The sequence below is a fragment of the Pelobates fuscus genome, chromosome 5, assembly GCF_036172605.1.
Source record: "Pelobates fuscus isolate aPelFus1 chromosome 5, aPelFus1.pri, whole genome shotgun sequence".
In the NCBI taxonomy this organism is placed as follows: domain Eukaryota; kingdom Metazoa; phylum Chordata; class Amphibia; order Anura; family Pelobatidae; genus Pelobates; species Pelobates fuscus.
The window spans coordinates 279,092,354-279,118,099 of record NC_086321.1 but is presented as its reverse complement, the minus strand read 5'-3'; the positions used below and the strand labels follow the sequence as shown (position 1 = coordinate 279,118,099).

The 25,746-nt window shown below is 43.4% G+C and overlaps 1 protein-coding gene across 1 annotated transcript in view; it reads left to right on the top strand.

Moving 5' to 3' along the window:
* The first annotated feature begins 9,075 nt into the window (after nucleotides 1–9,075).
* The window catches only part of PCGF3 (polycomb group ring finger 3), a 143,452-nt gene continuing 126,781 nt past the window's right edge, over nucleotides 9,076–25,746 (top strand). Inside the window, exon 1 of the mRNA XM_063455349.1 lies at nucleotides 9,076–9,415. The gene's annotated coding sequence lies outside the window, so the exon portion shown is untranslated. The remainder of the gene's footprint in view (nucleotides 9,416–25,746) is intronic.

Below are 25,746 nucleotides of genomic sequence, written 5' to 3'. Positions count from 1 at the left end.
TTACCGGTCCTTAAAGTGGCCGGACTTAACGTGAAGAAAAGTAAGGAGAGTAACAGAATAATCAGACGAGCCGAGGTCAGGGCAGGAGAAGGGAGAATAAACGAGAAACAAAGCCAAGGGTCAAGGAAGCCAGAAATTACGGATAACCAGAGACAAGCCGAAGTCAGATACCAGGAAACACACAAGTATACAGAACGCACTCTCGGGCTACAATAGACCACGACAGGGCAAGGAAGTGATGTAGGAGGGAGGTATAAATAGGGCTAAGAGAGCACTGATAGGGAAGAGAATAGGAGAGATTATAAAAGGGTTACCAGGGTTCATGCAATAGTGGTATCACTTTAAAATTTCAGCTGCTGGTCGCGCGCGCGTGCGCTGTCAGTTGGAAGCCGGCAGAGCCTGGAGGAGCAGAGCGGACGGCGGGACCGGAGAAGCGTGGGCCCGCGAGGAGGTATGACAGAACCCCCCTTCAGGAACGCCCACTGGAGTAAGACCAGAAGGGCGAGAAAGAAACCTGGCATGGAACGCACGAAGAAGCCGTGGCGCATGGACCTCAGAAGCAGGGACCCATGAGCGTTCTTCAGGACCATAGCCTCTCCAATGGACCAAATACTGAAGTGACCCACGTGAAAGACGAGAATCAAGAATGTGTTGAACCTCGTACTCCTCCTGACCATGCAACAAAACGGAAGGAGGACGATAATGGGATCTGGAGTGCCTATTACAAACCAGAGGCTTCAGGAGTGAGGTGTGGAAGACGTTGGGTATGCATAGGTTTTTCGGCAGGTCCAAAGTATAGGATACTGGATTGATCCTCCGAAGAACCCTGTAGGGACCAATATATTTAGGGGCTAGCTTCATGGAAGAGACACGTAAACGGATATTTCGAGTAGACAACCAGACCCGATTACCCAGAAGATAGGAAGGTGCCGCTCTACGGTGCCTATCGGCAAAATATTTCTGTGAGAGTACACTCTTCTCCAAGATGGCTTGAACCTTTTCCCAAGTATCACGTATAGAAGATAAGTGTTCATCCAGAGTAGGCATTCCCTTGTAAGAGAATGAAGCAGGAAGCAAATTAGGATGACGACCATATGTAACAAAGAAGGGACTGTGGCCAGAGGCAGAATGTTCAGCATTATTTCTAGCAAACTCAGCCCATGGAAGAAGTTCCGCCCAGTTGTCCTGGAGTTGAGATGTAAAACAACGGAGATATTGCTCAAGACTTTGATTAGTCCGTTCAGCAGCACCATTCGTTTGAGGATGGTAGGCAGAGGAAAAGTTGAGTTCAATACCCATATCTTTGCAAAAACCCTCCAGAATTTCGAGATAAACTGTGAACCCCAATCTGACATGATGACATCAGGCACACCGTGTAATCTTATTATTTCTTTAATAAATATTTTAGCTAACTCAGCCGAAGAGGGTAACTTTTTTAATGGGATGAAGTGAGCAATTTTATAAAAGCGATCTACCACAACCAATATAACTGTAAAACCCTTAGAAGATGGTAAGTCGACTATAATATACATAGACAGTTGTGACCAAGGAACAGACAGCACGGGAAGAGGATGCAGAAGGCCACCTGGAACTTGATGAGAAGGTTTAGACTGTGAACATATATTACAAGACGATACATAGGCCTTCACATCCTTTCTGAGGGACAACCACCAGAACTGTCTGGAAATCAATGCAATAGTTTTGGACACTCCCATATGTCCGGCCATCTTACTATCGGATATTCACGAAATACTTCATCTCTCAGTCTAGGTGGTACGAAATATCTCCCTGCAGGTTTATCACTAGGTGCTCCTTCTTGAGCATTTTTGATTTTGTACAAAAGAGGAGATGAGACTCTTGTTCTAGTCATAGCAACAATCCTCTCGGGAGGTATAACGGGTTCAGTTATGTCTTCCTCCTTATCAAGAGTGGCAAATTGTCTGGGCAGTAAGTCGGCTTTAGTGTTACGATTTCCCGGCCGATATGAAATCAGATAGTTGAAACGGGAGAGAAAAAGAGCCCAGCGTGCTTGTCTGGAAGAAAGCCTTTTAGCGTCACTTAGATAGGATAAGTTCTTATGATCAGTGAGAATCATGAGAGGTACCGAAGACCCTTCCAGTAAGTGACCCCATTCTTTAAGTGCAAGAATTATACCCAATAATTCTCTATTACCTATATCGTAATTCTTTTCTGTAGGTGTCAATTTATGAGAGAAGAACCCGCATGGATGTAACAGAGCCGTAGGAGAAGCCCTCTGGGAAAGTACAGCCCCTACACCTGATTCGGAGGCATCTTGCTCTAGGATAAAGGGTCTAGAGGGGTTAGGATGCATCAAGACTGGAGCTGATACAAAAGCTTCCTTTAAACGAGCGAAGGAAGTTTTAGCTTCATGAGACCAACTGATATGATTAGCTCCCTTTTTGGTCATAGCGGTAATAGGAGCTATAATCTGAGAAAAGTTTTTAATGAACCGTCTATAGTAATTTGCGAATCCAATAAATCTTTGCATAGATTTTAATCCGAGGGGTAAATGCTATTCAATAATCGAGGAGAGTTTTTTAGGATCCATTTGAAAACCCTTAGCAGAGATCACGTAACCTAAAAAATGTATGGAGGTTTGATCGAATAAACATTTTTCAAGTTTACAAAATAGACCGTTGGCAAGAAGTGTCTGTAGTATTTTCCTGACTTGTCTGTGATGGGTTAGAATATCAGGAGAGTGGATGAGTATATCATCAAGATATACTATGGCACATGTATGTAAAAAGTCTCTAAGGACATCATTAATGAGATCCTGGAAGACGGCAGGAGGGCATTACTGTGTATTCATAATGACCGAAGGGCATTACTGTGTATTCATAATGACCACTTCGTGTGTTGAATGCCATCATCCATTCATCTCCCTCTTTGATGCGAACAAGATTATATGCACCTCTTAGATCCAACTTAGTAAAAACCTTGTAACCAACAAAGACGGTCAAAAAGCTCTGTTATCAATGGTATGAGATAAGCATTCTTAATAGTATCTGGTTAGTCCCCTATAATCTATGCAGGGGCGGAGATCCCCCTCTTTTTTTGACACAAAAAATAAACCGGCCCCTGCAGGGGAGGAAGAACGTCTAATAAATTCCTTTCTTAAGGATTCTTGTATATATTCTTCCATTACTTTATTCTCAATTTGAGATAGAGGGTAAACTCTTCCCTTAGGTGGCATAGTACCTGGAAGGAGTTTGATGGCACAATCGTAAGGCCTGTGAGGGGTTAGACGATCGGCCTCCACCTTTTCAAATACGTTCTTAAAATCCATATACTGAGGATGTATAACAGTGGAGAGTGGAGGAGAGGTAGGAATATTGAGAGAACAGAGCGTGTTAACCTGGTTAATGTAGGTATGCATACAAGAAGGACTCCAAGATAATACCTATCTTTGTCTCCAGTCTATAACAGGATTGTGTTTCTGTAACCAGGTTAGACCAAGAACTAGAGAACAAGAAGGAGAAGAAATGACTTGGAATATTATGTTTTCTCTATGCATAGCCCCTACTAACAAGATAACAGTCTTAGTTTGATGTGTCACATATGGGACTGTTAAAGGTCTACCATCTATGGCCTCAACGGCCAAGGGTGTTTTTCTCCTTTCAAAAGGAAGAGAAATAGATGACAAGTACATCTGGTCAATGAAGTTGTCAGCAGAACCAGAATCAATGAGGGCCATAGTTTGATGACACACCTTTCCCCAAGAAAGGGTTACAGGCATAAGACACCTGTATGTAGGAGGTTTAGGGGACAAAGACATTACACCCAAGGCCGGTCCCCTGAACGATCTTAGACGGTGGAGTTTTCCGGACGGGGTGGGCAATTATTACGTAGATGCCCCTTCTTGCCACAGTATAGGCACAACCCCTCTCTCCTTCTGTAAGTTTTTTCAGCCTCAGAAAGTCAGGTTGTACCCAACTGCATTGGTTCAGGATCAGAATCAGGTGCTGGTAAGGCAGGGAGTTCAGTTAGCCTAGGATGGGGCATGATTATTCCTAGAACCCTTCTTTGCCTCTCTAAATGGAGAAGTTTCTGTCTAACTCTTATGTCTATATCTGACATGTATTGAATTAACTCTTCAAGGGTCAAGGAAGCCAGAAATTACGGATAACCAGAGACAAGCCGAAGTCAGATACCAGGAAACACACAAGTATACAGAACGCACTCTCGGGCTACAATAGACCACGACAGGGCAAGGAAGTGATGTAGGATGGAGGTATAAATAGGGCTAAGAGAGCTCTGATAGGCTAGGGAAGAGAATAGGAGAGATTATAAAAGGGTTACCAGGGTTCATGCAATAGTGGTAGTATCGCTTTAAAATTTTAGCGGCAAGCCGCGCGTGCATGCGCACGTCCCTTGGCCCGCGCGTGTGCTGTCAGTTGGAAGCCGGCAGAGCCTGGAGGAGCAAAGCGGACGGTGGGACCTGAGCAGCGTGAGCTGCGAGGAGGTATGACATAAATATAGAAAAATGTTACATATACAGTGTGCCTGCAATATGCACAGTAAAATGTATAGATTTTTCAGTATCTCTACAATAAAGGGACACTATAGGCATTAACAATAGTTTTGGTCATGCCACTGCAGTCTCACTGCTCAATTCTCTGCCATTGAGGAGTTGAATCACTTTGTTTATATAGCCCTAGACCCACCTCCCTGCATGTGACTTGTACAGCCCTCTAATTACTGCCAAACTGGATTGCAAATTTGTAAAAATAACAATGTATTTTTGGTGGATATTCAAACATGTTTAGAATTGCAATATTCAGCTACAACTAAATTTTTAAATAGGGCACTTTGCTTATATACCACATACTGTTTTTTTGTGAAATGCTATTTAGTACACAGGAATTAATGGTCAAAAATCTAAATTTGATTTTGGTTCATGGATCTGTATAAATTTGCATATTTTTCCAGCTACTTGCAACAACATTTCAATGGTTAGAGCAGCGGTTCAAAAACTGACGGGCACACAGGGGAGCATCCAATTATTTTCCCGGTGCTATGATCATTGTCTCCCTCTCAACTTCTGGCTCTTCAGGACTGGAGGGGAGATCAGAGATCTCCCTCACCGGTCTGCTAGCAGGTTAGCTGGCAGCTGGCATGGGAGGGAGGGGGAGAGTGAGGACCCGGGGAGCTCTAACTTGCAGCTCCCTGGGTTCTCCTCTCACGAGCTCGGAGCGCTGCCGCGGTTACTGTGGCAGCGCTCCGAATCTCGCGAGGCTGAACTCGAGCAGCTCCTGAGGCTGCTAGAGTTCAATGTCACCACTAGGACTGTCAGGGCTTCCTCACCGGACCACCAGGGATTGCACGAAATGTCTCCCCTCCAAGGCAAAGGTAAGCAGGGAGGGGGAATATTAAAATAATTATATTTATGAATTGCCCGCCTGCCCCCACAGAGACAGAACAATCCCCCCCTTACACACACACACACACTGTACCCCTCACACAACCTGCCCCACATACACACACTACTGCAGCACCTATCACGGCAGATCCCAGGTAAGTTGTCAAACTGTTCTTAAACAGTTTGGCTACTTACTCTGGGAGGGCAGTACTGGCACCATTACCACTACAACGTGCTGTAGGGGTTATTGTGCCTGGATTGTTTTTGTAAATAATCTACCAGTGCCCCTCCCATGATTAGGTTCTGGATCTGTGCTTGAACGGCAAGCATTTCTGCCAAACCGGGGGCCCAGTATATGCCGCTGCGCTGTACATATATACAACCTAGAAAGTTTTTCGACTTGGGGCTCCTTTAAAAAATATTAAGGTCGCCTTGAACGTAACAAGTTTGGGAACCACTGAGTTAGAGGTTCCTGTAGGAAGTAAATGTGCATGGATCAGTGTTTTTTGTCAAGTTCAAATCAAATGCATGGCTCATGTTCCCACAAGCTAGTGAATGGGCTAGCAATAATGTATCACAGGCAGATTATCACAAATACTTTTTTTCTATACCCCTGGTAAATGTGCAGTGTGTGAAAGGTTAATAAATAATACAGTGCTGAGGGTGTCCCCTACCTGGCAGAGTAAGTGCCAAGACACGATACCATCATACCCCCATTTTCTTTAAAATGCCGCCCCACAAAACCCATAAAGATTAAAAAGTGTACCTTAGGTTAAACCCTTTAGGTAGGTCCCCCTATAGTTAAAGGAACACATTAGTGTTAGGAATACAAAGACATATTCCTTACAATATAGTGTCCCACAGCCTGTGCACCCCTAATCAATGAGAGGATTAAAAAATAATTTCATTCACTTACCTGATCCCAGCACTGTGCTCCTCCTCTGCTGTCAGGCGATGGAGGGAACCTATTGCACATGTGAGCCAAGCGATGCACGCATAATAGGCAGTCTGCATAGTAAAGCACTGAATCAATGCTTTCCTATGGGGTTTTGCTTAAAGAGAAACTCCAGTGCCAGCAAAACAATCCGTTTTCCTGTGACTGCAGGTTCCCTCTCCCTCCCACCCCCCAATCCCCGGTTGCTGAAGGGGTGAAAACCCCTTCAGTTACTTACCTGAGGCAGCGACGATGTCCCTCGTTGCTGCCTCCTCCTCCGCGCCGCTCCTCCGACTGACTCCGTCGGCCGGTGGGCGAGACTGATCCCGCCCACTGAGATTTTCAATGCTTTCCTATGAGGAATTGAGCGACGCTGGAGGTCCTCACACAGCGTGAGGACGTCCAGCGACGCTCTAGCACAGATAATCTGTGCTATGAGTCAGGAAGTTCCCTCTAGTGGCTGTCTAGTAGACAGCCACTAGAGGTGGAGTTAACCCTGCAAGGTAATTATTGCAGTTTATAAAAAACTGCAATAACTACACTTGCAGGGTTAAGAGTAGTGGGAGTTGGCACCCAGACCACTCCAATGGGCAGAAGTGGTCTGGGTGCCTGGGGTGTCCCTTTAAGAGTGAGGACATCCAGCGTTGTTTCACTGAGTCAAACTCAGTAGGAAGAGCCTCTAGTGGCGGTCAGGTAAACAGTCACTAAAGGCAGTCTTCGTATTGCAATGCAATAATTGCAGTTTCTCTAAAACTGGGCTAAGTGGGACAGGGACACTGCACCCAAGACCACTTCCATTAGATGAAGTGGTCTGAGTACCTACAGTGTTCATTTAACTGTGTTTTCTACCCTACAACCTAGAACATAGGGATATGAAGCAGGTAGGTAGTGCTGCTGTCCATTAGCTCTGATTTTTAACTCCTCACCCACCACTCATGCATGAGGTGCACAGAGTGTTCACCTCATTTTATTTTACAGATTTTCCCATCCCAGTGGATGGGGAGGGTGTTGGTGAATCTTGCCACTCATTCTATTTAACCTGCATACCACCACTCCTCAGTAAGGGATATAGATGAAGTCATTTGACAGATCCCCCTTTTACTACACTAGGTGAGAGAATAGGAGAACGTGTTTGCAAAGTCCCTTGTTAGCCTTTTAAATGTCAGTAGTGAGCACACTTTGAGCTCAGAAGTAGTTAAGAACATGGGGTTACAACTTTTCTTTAGTAAAACTATCTAATATAACCTAATTCAGGCAAACCAAACTGGCCCCTCAATGAATTCTGGACAAACTACAACAGAATAAAAAAACTGGTAGAATTCTCTTCAGGAAAGAGCCAAAGACAGATTTGTGACAAACATTTCTAAACAGATGGGTTTTGAGGGACTTCTTAAATGAGTGAAGACTTGGTGAGAGTCTGATGGAGATAGGTAGGTTGTTCCAAAGGAAAGGAGCTCCTCGTGAAAAGTCGTTAGTAAACAGTAAGGATGCAAGCAACAGACAGGAGGTGGTCACCGACAGAGCGGAGAGACTGAGAAATGGCATATCTATGAATTAGTGAAGAAATGTAACAGGGGCTGGAGTTGTTTAGAGCTTTATAGGTAAGGGTTAGTATTTTGAATTGACACCTATAGGATACAGGAAGCCAGTGTAAGGTTCGACAGGAGAGAAAAATCAGGCTGGTGGCAGCATTCATTACAAATTGTAGCGGGGCAGTATGGAGTCTGGCTATGGCTTTTATATGCAATCTCTGTACTATCCCAGGACCTTGATTTATTTTTTAGTAGATCCCCATTTTGAATGCATATTTATAGTAATGTGGCTCCTGGATGAAGTTAAGTGTTGAGTGTTTTATTACTAATTCATAAATAGAATAGAATGGTCAGTGAGATTACAAATGTTAGGTTGAAGTAGCCAAACTAAAAAAATATCCTAATAAGATTTCTTGGTTTCATGCAATAGTAGGTTATCACATTCTACTAATAGAGACTTCCTAGTGATAATATATAACATTACGTATAGAAAACAGCATGGTTTAATGTATGCTCCCTTAATTGGACTGGGGTTATTATGAAAAGCTGTTCTTACACGCCAAAGAGTGATTTGGCCTCCAAGTGGAGTTTACTTATTAGTAAAACTGGATTTTGTAAAACAAATTCTTAAGACTGGTTTCTAGTTGCACTTGTGAGCAGTGATGGGATCTGCTCCTACCAAGGGTGACTCACAAAAATTACTTGGTTGGATCTCGCACAAGCGTTAAGAAACACCTGTTAATGACTAAACCGTCCCAAATCTCAATATTGTTTTTCCCATTTTTACCTTAGAAGTAAAAAAAAAAAAGAATAAGCTGCCTCTAATGCATAATGTACAATGTGAATCAAACTATCAATTTAAACGATAGACAGTTTCAGCTTTTAGAATATCGATTTATAAACGGAACATTCCATTTTAACTCCTCACCTCCTACCCAACATTCCATCAACAGCCCCCCCACTCCAGCCACAGCTCTCCAGTAACCCAGCCAGCATTACACTGAATGCATGTCTAGCAGTATGCATAGTGGGTCCATCCTGTAACATGTGCCTTCCCAGCACGGGGTATCCCAGTGAGAGCAATATCTCCCACCCTGCTGGCCAGATCCCCACTCTCTGCATTACTAGAGTTACCCTGCAGCTCTCCCCTCCTCCCGGCTGCCAGTCCTCCCCCTCCTGGCCGGCGCAGGCGCATTTCACATTCGGCTCTCCTCGGCACGGATCGGCTATTTCCGCCTCTTTGTTTTAAACTCCAGCCGGAATTTTTTTCCTCCTCATTTTTCTCTGTTCTTTTTTCAACTAAGGGGGGACTCATTAGGAGCCCGAGACCCCCCTCCAGATCACCTGCCCCTCACAGGGGGGGTTCGTGCACCCGCAGATTCCGTCCCCCCCACGGTTTTCCCAGTTGCACACATACACATACATACAGCAAGGCTTCTCCTGCCTTGTGTGTCTGTGCTCTGCCCGCTGGAGAAACCCCCCTCCATCAACCAGCAGCGGCTTCATCTCCAGAGACACTGCAAGTACAGCAGCAGCAACCTCCAACAATAGGAATTACAGCAGCAGCAGGTCAGTGTCTTCCTCTGTAAAGTAGGGCTGGAGAGCAGGAGAAGCTGGGATCTCATGCATGGGAAGAGAGGGCTATTACAGAGGGGATCATGACTCCCACCCCCTCCCCCTGCCCTCCCCCTACATATTGCACATCTTTCCTTTTAATGTCCTTCTGTATAGGAGCTAAGAGCTCCACTGTCTCTCAGACAACTCCACCACGCTACACATGTCTTCCCACAGTCATGTCTTAATCATATATCTCATCCTTAATGCTCCCCCCCCTCCCTAAACTCATATCTGTGCCTGCATTAGACCCCCTCCACCCTCAGCTCATGGCCTCTAGGTCTTTCTCAGGTCCCTCTGTCCCCCAGCCCCCATTCAGCTCTGCTGTTGTGATGTCTTTTATGTTTGTTTAGGGTGTTGCAGCTTGGGAAACGAACTGCCCTTTTTACCCTTCCCTCTGACATTCCCATAATTTGCATCATTTGCAATATCAGTGTTTAAGATCATTTCCTCATGTAGGGCAACTCATTCACTATGCACCCTAATCTTTGTAACCCCCCCTCTCTCTGTGTATGTTGTCTCATGCACTGTTTCATTTATGCTCAGCTGGAGTCACCACAGTTCCTCCTTTCAGTACTTAACTAGCTTCTAGATTGTTTAACTTGTTTTCTTAATTTTTAAAATGTATCACTTTCCTACTAAAGTTTAGTCACATGTTTGCTTTCTGTCATGTTGTCACTTTCATATGCTCCCTGTCATGCTGTTTTATCATGTTCTCTGTCATGTCATGGCTGTGTGCTCCCCGACGCATTTGTTTTCCGCACACCCCCACTCGGTCACTTTTGCTTTCCATGCACCCACTCCCTGTTACTTTTGCTTTTCTAGCACCCACTGCCTCTCACTTTTGCTGAATGCGCACACCTTACCTGTCAGCTCCCTGTGTGCCCCTAACTGTTGCTTTTGCTTTCTGTGACCCCCTGTTGCTTTTCCACTATGCACTCCCCCTCCCTATCACTTTTTCTTGTTGTGCGCCCCGCTTCCCAGTTGCTTTTCCCCTCTGTATGCCTCCTTCCCCATTACTTTTCCCCAATGTGTGGCTTCTTCCTCGTTGCTTTCCCTCTTTGCGTGCCTACTTCCCAGGTGCTTTTCCTCTCTGCATGGTCCCCCTCACCATCCCTTTTTCCCTCTGTGCACCCCCTTTTACCATAGATTTTCCCCTGTGACCCATTCCCTGTCAATTTCTTGTATACCTCTTACTTGTTGATTTTCTTCTTTAAAAGCATCCTCACTCTGACCATCTCTCATCATTGCTTTTTCCCTCTGTGACCCCTTCCTGGTGCTTTTCTCCTCAGTGCACCACCTTTCCCAGTCGCTCTACCCTCTGTGCAACTCATTTCACTGTACCTTTCCCCCTTCCCTTACAATTTCTGCACACCATTTACATGTTGCTTTTCCTCTCCAAGAGTCTCCTCACCATGACTTTTCTCTCCACATGTCCTCCCTCTCTGTTGCTTCCCCTCTCTGTGCACCCTGCTTCCCCTCTCTGTGCACCCCTCTTCCCTTTCGCTTCCCCTCTCTGTGCGCCCCTCTAACCCATCGCTTACCCTCTCTGTGTGCCCCTGACCACCGTCACTTTTCCTCTCTGTACGCCCCCTTCCTCATTGCTTTTCCTCTGTGTGCCACTTTTCCAAGTTACTCTTCCCCTATGTGTGCCACATTTATTACACTTTCTGTGCACCCCTTATTTGTTGCTTTTCCTCTAAATGTGTTTCCTCTTCCCCTTGCTTTCCCTTTTCCTGTCACTTATCCCCTCTACATGCCACCTTACCCATCTCTTTCGCTATCTGTGCGCCCCTTTCCCTGTAGCTCTAACTTTATATCGTTTTCCTTTATATTTTCCCGGTGAGCTCCTTTCCCTGTCTCTTTATTTAGACTTGTCACTTCATGTGTTTCCTCTCCCTGACTCCATTCTCACTCCAGTGGGCCTACCATCCGGATGCATTTTACCCTCCTTGCATGCCCTTTGCTTGCTACATGCCCCATTTAAACCCTACATGTATCACCCACCCTGTCACCCTTTGCCCTGATATATATTCCCATCTTCTCTTCCCCTTTTTTCCCTACACATTGAGAATTTTCTTTTAAGCACTACTTTTGTTCACGGTGTCCGTTATTTAAACTTTGTGTGTTCTTGATAACTTTTTTCATCCATGTGAGTTATGTGACATTTACACCACTATTTTTCTTATATAATTACACCCTTATATGTCACGTATCACTTTTGCCTCCACTATTATCGTTCTAATCTTGGCTATTCCATAAGCACTTTATTTTTCACTCTTCACGACCTTTGTTTCTCTCTGTTTACATAACTATTTAAACCATATTAAGTTAAACCATTTCATGTACTTTTGTAAGTTGAACTGGGGGCAGACCCAAGTAAAATAAGTGACACTTCCAGTGATGTTTCCAATGGGTAAATCCATGGGAACTTTCTCTTGCTTTTCCTGCCAACCATGAGTCGTTTGCCACTTTCTGTCTCCATTGAATGAACTAAGCGCGGTTTATTATTATTATTTTTTTCTTGTGAGTTCCTTTTACTTTCTGTGGACCAATAACCTGTCACATTACTATTCACAATTATTCATTTCTCTCTTCTAAGATTATGATCACCTTTTTAAACTCCCATTCACACATCTGCTTGTAAGCTCTCTTTCATTTAACTGTTAACTTCCTCCTTGTCATATTTAACTCAAACCCACTCCTCCACATTTCCTCTTTTTTGCCAACTTTCAACATGTATCCTTATTAGTTTCACTGAACCTTATCCATCAGATGTTTCAAATGTACAAATATTTTGGGGGGAGTTTTTGTGGGATATGGGAAATATCACTCAAATGTATTACGATTGTTCATACTCATTGTATTGCCTGAAGACCTTCCACTTTTTATTGGATTAAAACTGTAAACTGGTGATGAATAAGAACCTTCTTGCATCACCCACTTCCCATCTGTTTCTGAATAATCTAATGTCCCATTGAATCTGGTGTTGTCTGCATTCTAGATGATGACAGGTTATTACAGTAGCCTCCCAATTCTCATTAAGGTCTCTTTACTAGGATTACCATCTTTTAAATGCATTGCTTTGATCTGGAATTTTAAAGTGAAACTGAAACGGTTTTATTTTTAATTATTGTTAATTTATTTTTTCTAATGGGACTGGATTTCTATGGCAGCAACATATAATTTACACATGTTGCTTATCTTGTTACTAAATGTATAATTAAAAATATATATAGTTTTCTAATGGAATGCACAGATTATTTTATGCTGACCGAAATATGTTGAATTTTTGGACATAATTGTTCACATATAGTAATAATCAAACTATTTTACTGCAATGGATACATTGATAGTTTTTCAAGTAAAGTGTGATTTTGGTAATAGGTGCTGCTACCCAACTTTATTGTATTCATTTTATTGATTTGGAAGGTTAAACGGCTTAATAAAAAAAACTTGGGCAAGGGCAAGGCATTGTTACCACTTTGTTTGTGATCCAGTATATGTGTATGCTGAAATCTTAATGGCAGTTTGCTTGACAAAAGGCTGAATTGACCCAGCTGTTTGCATAGCTTCTGTAATCGACACATCAGGCAACTCTTCCACCGATTGTCATAAATCTGTTTAAGTGCTCAGTATTTGTTTTATATGTTACGTTTTCACTTTTTTGGGATACATGTAAGGAGATTTCCTGGTTTCGTGTCTCTCAAGTGAAATAACAGTTTACCAAACTTCTGGTCTACTGATTAGACTACATACATTTTCAATACTACTTCGAACGTGTTGAATGTTTATGTCGTGTCATTCTAGCTATAAATTGGTGCTAAATACAGTAGTTTTACTATGATTTATTACTGAAAATAAATAGGAAGCGCCCAATTATACACTCTGGATTGGAATCCCCAACCCCCGTTTATGTGCAAAAAAAAAGAAATAAGGCAATCAAAATTAATAAAACAAATGTAATCACCTCTGCATGTGCATCGTAGGCAGCAGTCGAGATCGGTTCCTCCCCCAGTAATAACCTCTTTAACTAAGAAATTGCTGATATCTCTCAGCAAATTGTAGTCCTCCTATTACTTTTATAGCGGCCATAGATATGTGAAATAGAACGAGTCATTGTATTTTGTTAATTGACAAAAAAAAAATAGTAAAGCCATTCATGTTCATTGAAATACAAAATAAAAAAATAAAAAAAGAGAGAAACTGCTACTGGAGCACATGCTGCTGCTCTATGCCTTTTCTGCAGAAAAATATGAATATTTTCTACTAATATATCTGTGACAATGTGTGTGTTTTTTCTACTTTACCTGCTTCATGATGATCTACTAATTCTTGATCAAAATCTACCCGTTGGGATAAAACAAAAACCTTGATATTATAATATATATTTTCTTTTTTTGCAATGTGTGTAAATTGAACTACCATTTTTTTCTTTTGCACTTGTGTTTTATTTATTGGGTTACACTAATCTGGTTTTTGCTGAATTGGTATAATTCTAAAACCAGATTTTTTTTTTTTTTTTTTTATAGAAATTAGCACTTTTGCCTCTTTACAACTGCTACAGGTTACATGGTTCGGAATCTACTGAAAAGTTGATGGTGTGGAATAACACTGCCAGTCTAACATGACTTCAATTAAACATTTAAGACGTGTTCTAGTCTATGCTAAATACAGAATAATTGATTAAGAAAAGGAAAATTATATTTATATTTCATGGATCGCTTTTATTTTATAAAAGCGAAAAATCTCAGTTGTGTGAAAGATTAAGGTAAATGCATTCCAGTTGGTAGTATGCTTTGATAAAGATAATCCATAGCTAATAGTCGTTCTGTCTTGGATTTGTTTTAAGAGTGTATGTGTTTGCAAATAAAAGTCGAATAATAATTCTAAGTATAAAAAAAGTTGGGTTAAAAATAAACCTGTTGTGTGATTACTCAGTAGAGTTTGAGTCATAAAATGACATGTTCAGCATGCTTTACTATTGGAAAAGTATACACAAATGATGATGCAAGGTGTAAATTCATTCATTTGCTTGATAAGGCAGGGACAATTGCAGACTCCAGGTACCATGACCACTTGGAATCCTTGAAGTTGCCATTGTACTTGGAGTAACCCTTTAAGGACTATTTACATTGCTGGCTGTTTTTATGCTATGCTCAGCTTGCTATTATTATTTTATTATTTATATAGCGCCATCAGATTCCGTAGCGCTGTACAATGGGTGGACTAACACACATGTAATTGTAACCAGACAAGTTGGACACACAGGAACAGAGAGGAGGAGGGCCCTGCTCAATGAGCTTACATTCTAGAGGATATAGATTTAGATTAAATACAATTTTATTACGGTCCAGCCATTGTTATTACTATTTGATTACTACTATCAACATTTATAGAGTGCCAACATATTCTGTAGTGCTTTACAATAATAGAAAGGGGATATCTTGACAACAAATAATTGACATACAAGACAAGAGGTGAAGGTGGCCCCTGCTCAAACAAGTTTACAATCTATGAGAACAAGCCCAAGGTATCACTGATAATTATCTAGCTCAGGGGTAACAAAACGATTATAAACCTAGCTGTTGTGGAAGCACAACTCCCACGGTACTTTGCCAACCTTAGCTTGTCACCCCTGACCTATCTTAGGGACTGTTCAGACTTTAGGGATATATTCAATATTTTCTGAAGTGTCCCTTTAAAAAAGGATATTTTCATGCCTTCATGTTTCTTACAGTCAAGTGAGTTGCTTTATCGTTTTGAGTCAGGGGTTTTAAATTTTTTAACCTTATACAATGAATGAATATATGATCCACAATGCTGCTCAGGGAGATGTTAAAGAGCACCTATTTTGGCAAGTTTAGCAAATGTTATCATAAAACATGCTGGCCAAAACGTTAGCAACAGTACAGCTGAACTTATGTTTCATTTGAGTTTTTGATGCGTGTATCTATGCTGTAGACATACATATGTAAACTGAATTATGCTTATGATTGAGCACATTGATAACTATCCATCAAGGAAACTAAAAACATCCTTATTCACTGAATATATGAAAAGCATGAACAATGACTATAGGTTTTCATTCTGGTTTTGGCTGGCCCACACAAGATGTCTATTTCAGTGTGGTTTTCCTTACAGTCCCTCGTTTATAGAACATACTCTGTTATTACTTGGTTGAACTTTTAAAGCTCTCCTCTGATGTGATAAATGAATTACTAGCAATACATTGATGAAACCACTTCTATCCTAATCCATAATATTCAGCTTTTATCTGTATGTTGTTGGCTAATAGAGATATGTGACTATTGTATACTTGATTAGACTGATGTGCTTATGCATCTTCAACCATAATGAGATGTGAGTGATTCCAGCACGCATTATGGTATTACAGGCAGTGCATTGTGCATATTAGCACAAACCTTCAGTATGAAGATGCTGTGCTATAATTTTCAAGCATCATGTTATTATCTGCCTTATCTTATACTCACAATAATCATGCTTCCTATGTTGGTAGGTTTAAGCAGAGTTTCAGCCATGTGATTTCTTCAGCATCATGTGTGTTATGGTTTATAAACTCTGTAAATGGTTGACTCGATCTTCTACTATGGTCTTCGTATTGCTCCTGTTTAGCATTTTTAAAAGAACATTCTATCAATGGTGCCAAAAGAAAATGTTTCTGTATTAGTGTCGGTGCCTGAGAAGGAGGCAAAGGGACCAAGAGAACATAACTTCATAGAATAAGATGGTTCCCAGGACCTCCAGAACTGATAATGACTTAACTGATAAGTTATGGGCCTGGAATGTTACGTTAAGGGTCCACTTCCCTGCCCAAATATAACGTAAATAAAAATCACTGGTAGATGTACCACAAATGAAAACTTGCATACAATTAATTATGCATTTTTTTTCATATATAAATACTTGCAATGCCTGCAGTTCTCGTTTCCTTCCAAACCAGCCCGGACTATGTGGCTGTCCAAGAACAGATTTCCTAATACAGCTCAATGAGACATCTTTGCAAGCCAGGTACTCAGAGCAATTTCTTGCCTCTTGAGTTTAGCGAACAGTGAGCTAACCAAACCAGGCAGTAACAGGGCTGATAGTCTGCTTGAATGCCAGGGGTTAGGAGGGTGGGGTGTAACCAGGTGAATTTCTATAGAAATTTACACTTTTTGCAAAATGAAAAAAAAAAAAAAGGACACACTTTTCACACAAATCTTTTCAGCAGGCTAAAGTGCCTTAGGGGTCTGCAGTGTCCCTTTAACCCCTTAAGGACCAAATTTCTGGAATAAATGGGAATCATGACATGTCACACATGTCATGTGTCCTTAAGGGGTTATGTCACATCGGCACGATGGCTATCATTGCATTGCACCATTTAAAAAAAAAATGTTTTAACCCCTTAAGGACACATGACATGTGTGACATGTCATGATTCCCTTTTATTCCAGATGTTTGGTCCTTAAGGGGTAAAATAAAAGTTGTTCTAGAGTAGTTATTACCCAAACCTGTGGTCCAGACATTTTGGATCAGATGCAGGTTGGTCATGTGTCTGGAAATAAATGATTTCAAATTCCACAGCACTACAGTAGGTGGACTAACACACAAATAGTTGCCATAAAACATGTTATATGTACAGGAACCAAGGGCTGAAGCCCTGCTCAAACAAGCTTACATTCTAAGGGGAATGGGGTAAATTGACACGAGGTTAACGGTAAGATGTATTTTATGAAACTGAAAAGTAGGTTGCTAGCAGGGTTTACAATGAATGCTTAGCTTATTAGATGCAGGAAAGCCGTTAACAGTTTAATTGATATGTGTCCTTGAAGTCCATTTTTGTGTTTTTAGGAATGGAGACTGGGTGAAAGTTTAATGGAGTGAGAAAGGTAGTTTAAAAAAAGAGCGTTGCAGCCCTAGAGAAGTTTTGAAGGCGAGAGTCAGCGGTGCGAGTACTAACAGAGGATTGACCCAGGTCTTTGGCAGACTGTACGGGCCTGGATGGGACATTTTGTTTTAGTGAGATTAGGTAGACAGGACCGGTGTGATGAAGAGATTTGTAAGCGAGAACCAACATTTTTAATTTAGCCCTATATCTTATGGGAAGCCAATGAAAGGACAGGGGGGAGGTGTGAGAGATGAGAAAGGTGAGCCTTGTCGCAGCATTAATTATAGACTGTAGCGGGGCGAGTTTGGAGAACGTAAGACTTGTAAGAAGCAAATTGCAGTAGTCAAGGAGGGAGATAGCAGCATGGGCGAGAACATTAGATGCATCCGGTGTTGGGTAGGGGCAGATGTGAGCTATGTTTTTATAATGGAAGCAACAGGATTTACGACTTGCTGAATGTGAGGGTTGAATGAGTGGTTGCATTTGAAGGAGGAAAGTTCTGATTTGGAGAAATTGAGTTTGAGTGCTCTGCCATCCAGTTAGAAATAGCAGAGAGGCACTCGGAGATGTATCTTGAAATATGTTGTCGATTTAATCACTGCCAATTATATTTTTAGAAACTATTACTGAGGAAGAGAAAATTCCATCATTGAGAGGCTTGTATGTAAAAGAATGTATTGCAATGCGTCAAGTAGTACATATTAACAGTTTACCATGTAACCTCGGTAATCTGCTATGTGTTGTTGATACAACCGTTATGGAGAGGCTAAACTCTGCTTTAGTACACTTAAGCAATTTATTTACACATTTAGAACACTTGGAAATGTATTTCTTATCTTTTACACTCAATGCTTAAAGTGGCACTGTTGCTGCTGGCAGTACGGTGGCTAAGGTAAGGGTGAGATTTAGTTACACGAACCTGTCCCTTTCGGGCGCCACCATCTTGCGCTGCTCCTCTTGAATTTCTGTCGTGAGCCATCATCACTGCTGTACTCTCACGCATGTTCGAAAGTACAGCATTAAGGTCTATGGTGGATCCTTCAAAACCACCATAGACACTGCCAATTCCCTGCAGGTCTTGAAACATAGGCTTTGCCTTTTGTCAGGAAGTGTCAGACGGAGGAGAAATACAGAGACAAAGTAGTCCCTACTTTCGCTGTATATCTCTTGACTGGATTCAAGCACAGACATAATGAATATTTCATAAATATACTATCTTTCTGAAATAATAATTTCTAAAGGGACCCTATAGTCACCAGAACAACAATAGCATATTGTATTTGTTCTGGTGAGTATAATGATTTCCTTCAGGCTTTTTGCAGTAAACACTGTCTTTTCAGAGAAAAGGCAGTGTTTACATTGCAGCCTAGTAAAAACTCCACTGGCCACTCCTCAGATGGCTACTAGAGATGCTTCCTGGGGCAGTGCTGCACAGTGTGAAGCACTTAGTCAATATCTCCAACCTCTGCATTGAGACACTGAACTTTCCTCATAGAACTGCATTGATTCAATGTATCTATAAGGAGATGCTGATTGGCTAGGGCTGTGTTTGTCTTGTGCTGGCTCTGCCTCTGATCTGCCTCCTTGACAGTCTCAGCCAATCCTATGGGAAAACATTGTGATTGGCTCAGAGAACCACTTCTGATGATGTCAGCTAATTAGGCAGATCAGGAGCAAAACCAGCAGCAGCAGACTTGAATAGAAGTAAGATTTTAATATATTTAGGGTGGCAGGGCAGGCGCCACCTGTAAGGCGACCTAGGCAGCCGCCTAGGGCGCAACTTACCAGGGGGCGCCGGATCCCTGTCCCCGCTGCGCCTCCTCATGCTGCGCCGCCTGAGCGCTTTAGCAAGCCCCAGGCGGCGCAGCACTGCTGCATGGAGGGCGGCCGGGTTTCAGTGACCGGCAGGAGGGAAGCGCAGAGCTTCCCTCCTGCCGGTCTCTCCATGTAGCGTGGCCGGGCGGCGCGGAACCCGGGACAGGAACCTCTGTTACCTGTACCCGGCCGCCGGCAGAATGACAGGAAGTGCTCACTCAGTGGGTTTAAGGACCACTAAGGGAGGGAGGGAGGGAGGGGGGGGGGGTTAAGGACCACTAAGGGAGAGGGGGGTATAAGGACCACTAGGGGAGGGATTGGGGGGTATAAGGACCACTAGGGGAGGGATTGGGGGGTATAAGGACCATTAGGGGAGGGATTGGGGGGTATAAGGACCACTAGGGGAGGAATTGGGGGGTATAAGGACCACTAGGGTAGGGATAGGGGGTATAAGGACCACTAGGGGAGGGATAGGGGGGGATAAGGAGCACTATGGGAGGGGGGGGATAAGGAGCACTATGGGAGGGAGGGGGGGGGGATAAGGACCACTATGGGAGGGCTGGACATATGGGGGGGCGGCAAATTTTTTTTTGCCTAGGGCGGCAAAAATCCTTGCACCGGCCCTGTAGGGTGGACAAGTGGGGGCTAGATTGTGTTTTTAACACTATAGGGTCAGGAATACATGTTTGTGTTCCTGGCTCTATAGTGTTTCTTTAATATTTAAAAACTACCTTTTCTTAGACAGTTCAAAAGATTAATTACATTATGATTATGTGTTACATTTTTAATGTACTATTCTGCAATACATATTTAGACATTTTTCACACTATTTTACATTTACCACTGTATGTAATTTACATAAAACATTGAAAATAAATTATTAAGCAAATCGTGATTTGTTTCAAAATATATATACAAGCATATTTAGTTTCAATTTAATGTGTTGTTTTAGTTCAAAGGTTCACATGCCATGTTAGAAAAGAGCAGTTCAACACAGCACTGTTGACTTGTGTCTTTTTTAAGTTTTAAAATACTAATGTGAAAAACCCCTAAGGCCGATGAATTGACCAAGACTTGATAAATCTATTTTATGATTTCAAATTTCCACGTTTTGGGAGCAGCTAGACCGTAATTGTGAGTTTCACATCTTTCTGAAAATCACAAATTGAGAAACGTGTTGCTTAGTTATGATTTAAGAGGAGTGAGCTGTCTGTAATCCCAAACATTTCCTTTTAGTGTAAGTTTGCGATACAGTTAAAAGGACACTATAGTCACCAAAACAACTTTAGGTTGATGATGCAGTTTTGATGTATAGATTAAACCCCTGCAGTCTCACTTCTCAATTCTCTGCCATTTAGCAGTCAAATAACTTTTATTTCTGTACATGTAGCCCTAGCCACACCTACCCTGGCTGTGATTGACACAGCCTGCATGAAAAAAAAGGTTTCCTTTTCAATCAGATTTTTATCTCCTTCTCTGTAAATTGAATTTTAATCAAACCTATGAGACTCCTGCAAGGTCTAGCAAACTATTAACAATGCAGTAGATAAGAAATTCTAAATTAAATAGATGGTGCAATGCACAAAGTATAAACATTAGATGACTCTTTACAGGAAGTATTTAGAAAGGCTGTGCAAGTCAGATGCAGGGAGGTGTGACTAGGGTTGCATAAACACATAGATTTTTTTTTTTGTAAATATGTGTTTATTGAAGTGTTTCGTTCAATTAGTCAACTTTGAGTAAACTTCAATTGGGACACGCAGGTCCCAGCAATCAGTACATTAACGGTAACATGCAAAAACTGTAAATTATCATTTCAATTAAGGCGACACGCAGGTCGCCGCATAACGTGAGCATCTTGTCTCTGACTGCCAATATGCAAACATTCTGTTTTCTGTTTCCCCCCCCTCCATACCCACCCCCCCCTATCAACTCCCTCCCCCCCACCCCCCGCCCCCCATGTGTGGTCATTCAAATCCCGTGGAGTACCATTGGAAGTGTCAAGTGGGGCAATTGAATGTAGTTTCCTTAGCTTTTCATAAGGAGACGTGTCGAGAGGTACAGGCCATGGGTGTCAGTTTAGCGACCTGTCCAACCATAACTCACACAGGGGCCTAATGATGTTAGGCGTAAGACGTGGTTCGGGGCTCGGAGAGTGGGTCTAGCAATTCAGATGTGGTCCTGTATAGCCCTACTTGATCTTGGGTGGGCAGGCTTCAAGTTGCCGTTGTGGTGGGAGTGGCTATACGAGATGCAGTTTACCACTAGGCGGGGTCAGGGGTTAGTTGTCATGGCCTTATTACCATGTGTTCTCTGGGGTGCATGAGGCATCCGCCCCCCCTCCCCGTTATTTACCAGTGGGTGTTATGTGGTACCATGAAGGATATCTGTGCTTGGGAGTTGATATGTCTCGCCAATGGCGTGTTCATGTGTTTGGCTGGTACCAGGGCATCCAGTGCATGGAGCAGGGCTAGTGTAGAGCCAGTAGTCCGTCTGTTCCCCTATTTGTTCCAGCTGTCTAAGTGACTGCTGTCGGGTCATGCATTCACTGAGGTCCATAGCCAGTATGTTCCCTCTGTTCACTCGTCTGCTAAGGTTCCCAGTATCTGGGGAGTCATCTCTGGACCAGTCTAGCTTCTGGTGCATGTGTGTGTGTCTATTTAGGTGATCGTAGGTACTGGTATGTGCGTGTGGTGCTTGGTGTGGTATGTGTCCTATATGTTCCTCTCCCCGTCTCCCCATTTGCCCGCTGTCTCCTGTGTGGGTCAGTGTGGGGTTAGTCGCTCATGTGTGGCATCGGTTACCAGTGCGTGTTTTTTATGTTATAAGATAATAGCTATCTCCCTACGCACGTTACATGCAAGTCTGGTTGCTCCTAACCGTAGTGAGATCTCCGCTCCACCGGGGTCCCTGCCCGCCTGTCCCCCAGCCCCTGGGTGAGGATAGGGTAGATTAGTGTGAAAGTGGAGAAGTTGTACCCGGCAAGCCCGGGCCCCGCATTCCCACATCTCTCTTAGTCATCATCTGCGTTTTGCGAGCGGTAAAAGAACCAGGGTCCCCATTGTTCCGTGTGCTTTTCTTGTTTGCCCAGCAGGTTTGCTATTGCGGATTCGGCTTTTTGAACATCATCCACTTTGCGTCTCCATTGTTCGACTGTCGGACGGCGATGGCAGATACATCTTCGTTAAAGGAATCCTGGCGGGAAGGACGTATACAGTAGCAAGTCGAAGTGGTGTGCGGGTGTGTCTGGAAGTCTCAGGTGGGCTACCTTTCCCGCTTAAGACGTAGCGTCTTGTATGCACTTTGTTGCTTGTATTACAAGCGGTTATGTACTCTCCCTTCGGGTCTATGTCAGCACTCTCTAAAATTGCGTTAGTAGAGTCTCCCCCGTCTGGCGGTCCAGGCACCACAGTGTCCCATAACCAGTCAGCTCTCAGGTGGCATCGGGCGTGTCAGAGTCAGTTAAGTTAGATTAGGTTAAGCGCAGGTCGTCACTTTTCGTCATCGTCGTGGTGGAGGGGGCGTGCTGTCTGGGCGTCGGTCAGTAACAGTGGGCGTGTCTCTTGGGTGCTTGCCTCTTCAGTGCGAGTGCGGTCTAGAGTGTGGGATAATCTGCGTTAAGTGTAGGGTTGGCATAAGCGTCTGAGCTAGGTCTGGGACGTGTGTCCGGGGCTTCACTGGGTATAATCACCCCACATTTGGAAACCTGTCCTATCCAGTGACCTTATGACCTTCCTATGCTATGTATAGTGCTCAATGGGCTCCATGTCTTACATCCACCTTTCCCTCCATTATTCATTTTCTTCCTCTCCCACCCTCGCCCACCCGCCTCAAGTATTTTCCCCCCCAACATTCAACATTTCCCTAGTCCCCCTCCCCCACAGTCCCAGTCATCTAGTAGAGCCAGGGGCAGCATCAGGCTGTACCCCTACGTTGGCGGTGGTCCGGGTGCTGCGTCACTTCAGTATTATGCTGCAAAGTCCCATTTCCCAACTTTCACCCCCCCTCCCAAGGAGCGTCTAGGATCCCACCCCCTCTATACAATAATGCCATGCTGCCAATGTCTCGTTGGTGTGTAGGCGCCCCAGACCTCATCAGGTTGGGGAGATGTTGTCGGGTGGGTGGCATCAGTCCGCAAGGATTCAGTCCACGCCAACACCTCTAGCGTGTATTTCAGGCGATTAAAGTCAATAGTCTCAGGTCAAAGTCAATACGTGTCAGGACATTAATATAAATGTACTTAGCTGTTACGATCTCAGTCACATGGATGCCTCAGTCCTACCAGCCGGGGGAGACGCCAAAACATCCGCCTTGGTGCCAAAACGTTAGTCGGCCTGCTGGTCCGGGTTGCGTGGTCGGTGCGCAGGCGGTCTGTGCGGCGATTCTTCTCTGCGGCGTCGTGCGAGTCTTTGTGCCAACGGGCCAGGGCGTGGTTCTGTCGGCCGCAGGATCCAGTCTTCAACCTCCGTGGGCGGTAGGCCTAGTCGCCTCAGAAATATCGGCACTTCTTCTGGCCACCGAATCGGGATCCATTCATTATCTTGGCGGGCCAGTAGGCTAAAGGGGAAGCCCCACTTATAGGGGATATTGCGGCTCCTCAGAAGTTGGGTTACCGGCCTGAGTGCCCTGCGAGCCTCAAGGGTGAGAGTTGACAGGTCCTGGTAGAGGGCTACTTCCGAACCTTGAAACGGCCAGGACTGTTTAGAGCGGCCCTTGGACATTATCAGTTCTTTCAGTTTAAATTCACGCAAGCAACAAATAATGTCTCTGGGAGAATTGTCAATGTTTCTTGGTCTTGTGGCCCTATGGGCCCTGTCGAAGTGGATATGTTGCGGTGCATCCGGGCCTAGTATACCTTTGAAGAGGGCGGTAAGTACAGCCTCTACGTCTTCTTCACCGTTGGATTCGGGGAAGTTGCGAACTCTTATATTAGATCTGCGCCCTCTGTTATCCAGATCTTCAGCTTGTCGTCTGAGGTGTAGTAGGATAGTCCCCTGTCGGGTAATTGCCAGGTTATTGGCTTCTATGCGGCTAGACATTGCCTGCTCTGAGGCCTCCAGGGTCTGAATGCGGCTACCTTGTGCTGCCAGGTCACTTCCCAAAATGGCGACCTCCGCTCTAATTGCCTCATGGAGCGTGTCCGAGGTGCTTTTAAGGTCGTCTTTCATAGTTGCAGTAAGGGCCCTGATATCTGCTCTAACGTCCGCCAGGGATAGGGTATGGGGTTCCGTCTCCGGCGGTGAGTACTGGCTGTCGGCCATCTTGGGGCCTTGTGCGCCGCGCGGCTGACTGCTCGGTGTTTGCAGGTAGCCGTCTAGGGAGCCGGCGTGCGGGCTGTTCAGCGGTTTCCTGGGGGTCTGGTGGGTGTCTGCCCGTTTGGTGCGCCCCATCGGGAGAGTATTGCTGCGGTTAGTGCTGCTAACAATGCTGCGCGGGTCGGAGCTCTGAAGTTAAGCGGCCATCTCCGACGGCTTCCAGGCCACGCCCCCCTAAACACATTGATTTAACTCCTAATTGGCAGAGAATTTACTGCATGGACTTGGTCTATACACCCAAACTGCTTTATTAAGCTAAAACTGTTTTGGTGCCTATGTGTCTCTTTAATGGTCTTTCAGAGACCTAACTGATTTAGGGAACACTTTAGTTCTCTAAAGCAGTTCAGGGGTTAACTGGCTGTCCCTTTTGTCATATGTTCTAAAAGTGCTGATTTAACCCCTTAAGGACTGAGACAGTTGTACAAGTTGTGATCAAAACCAAACGTAAACAAAACCTTGAATTTGCGCTATATGTTTGTTCAGGCGTAATTGACATCTTTCATATTCTGTGCACCCACATTTATCATATAACATTTTATTCAGGAGAAACAGGGCTTTCATGTCACATCAAATATTTGTATATTAAACATAATTTAATATAAATAACTTTGAGAAATTAAGAAATTTAATTTTGATTGGTTCTGCATGGCATTTTAACTGTGAATGTCACAATACTGTTAGCTGTTACTAAGTACACATATTTGTATTCAGTGATGTCTCACAAGTAAAACAGTACCCCCAATGTACATGTTTTATGGTGTTTTGGAAAGTTACAGGGTCATGTATAGAACATTACATTTTTCAGTTTATACACATTGAAATTTGCCAGACTGGTTATGTTGCCTTTGAGAGCATATGGTAGCTCATTTGGGCCAGTGTTTGTGACTAAGTAGCTACTAAAAAAGCCTCTACAATGCAATACCTTGGGTTGTCTACTTTTGCAAATGGTATGCCATCATGGGGGTAATTCTCATTCCTGGGCTACCATATGGTCTCAAAGGCAACATAACCAATCTGGCAAATTAAAATGTGAAAAAAGGAAATTTAAGCTTTATATTTGACTCAGTAACTTTTAAAACTCCATAAAACCTGTACATGGGGGGGGTACTGTTATACTCGGGACACTTCTCTGAACACAAATATTAGTGTTTAAAAATAGTAAAACATATCACAACAATTATATCGGCAGTGAAAGTACAGTTTGTGTGTGTAAATTAAAAAAAAAAACTGCATTTTTACTAAGTATATCAATGTTGTAATATGTT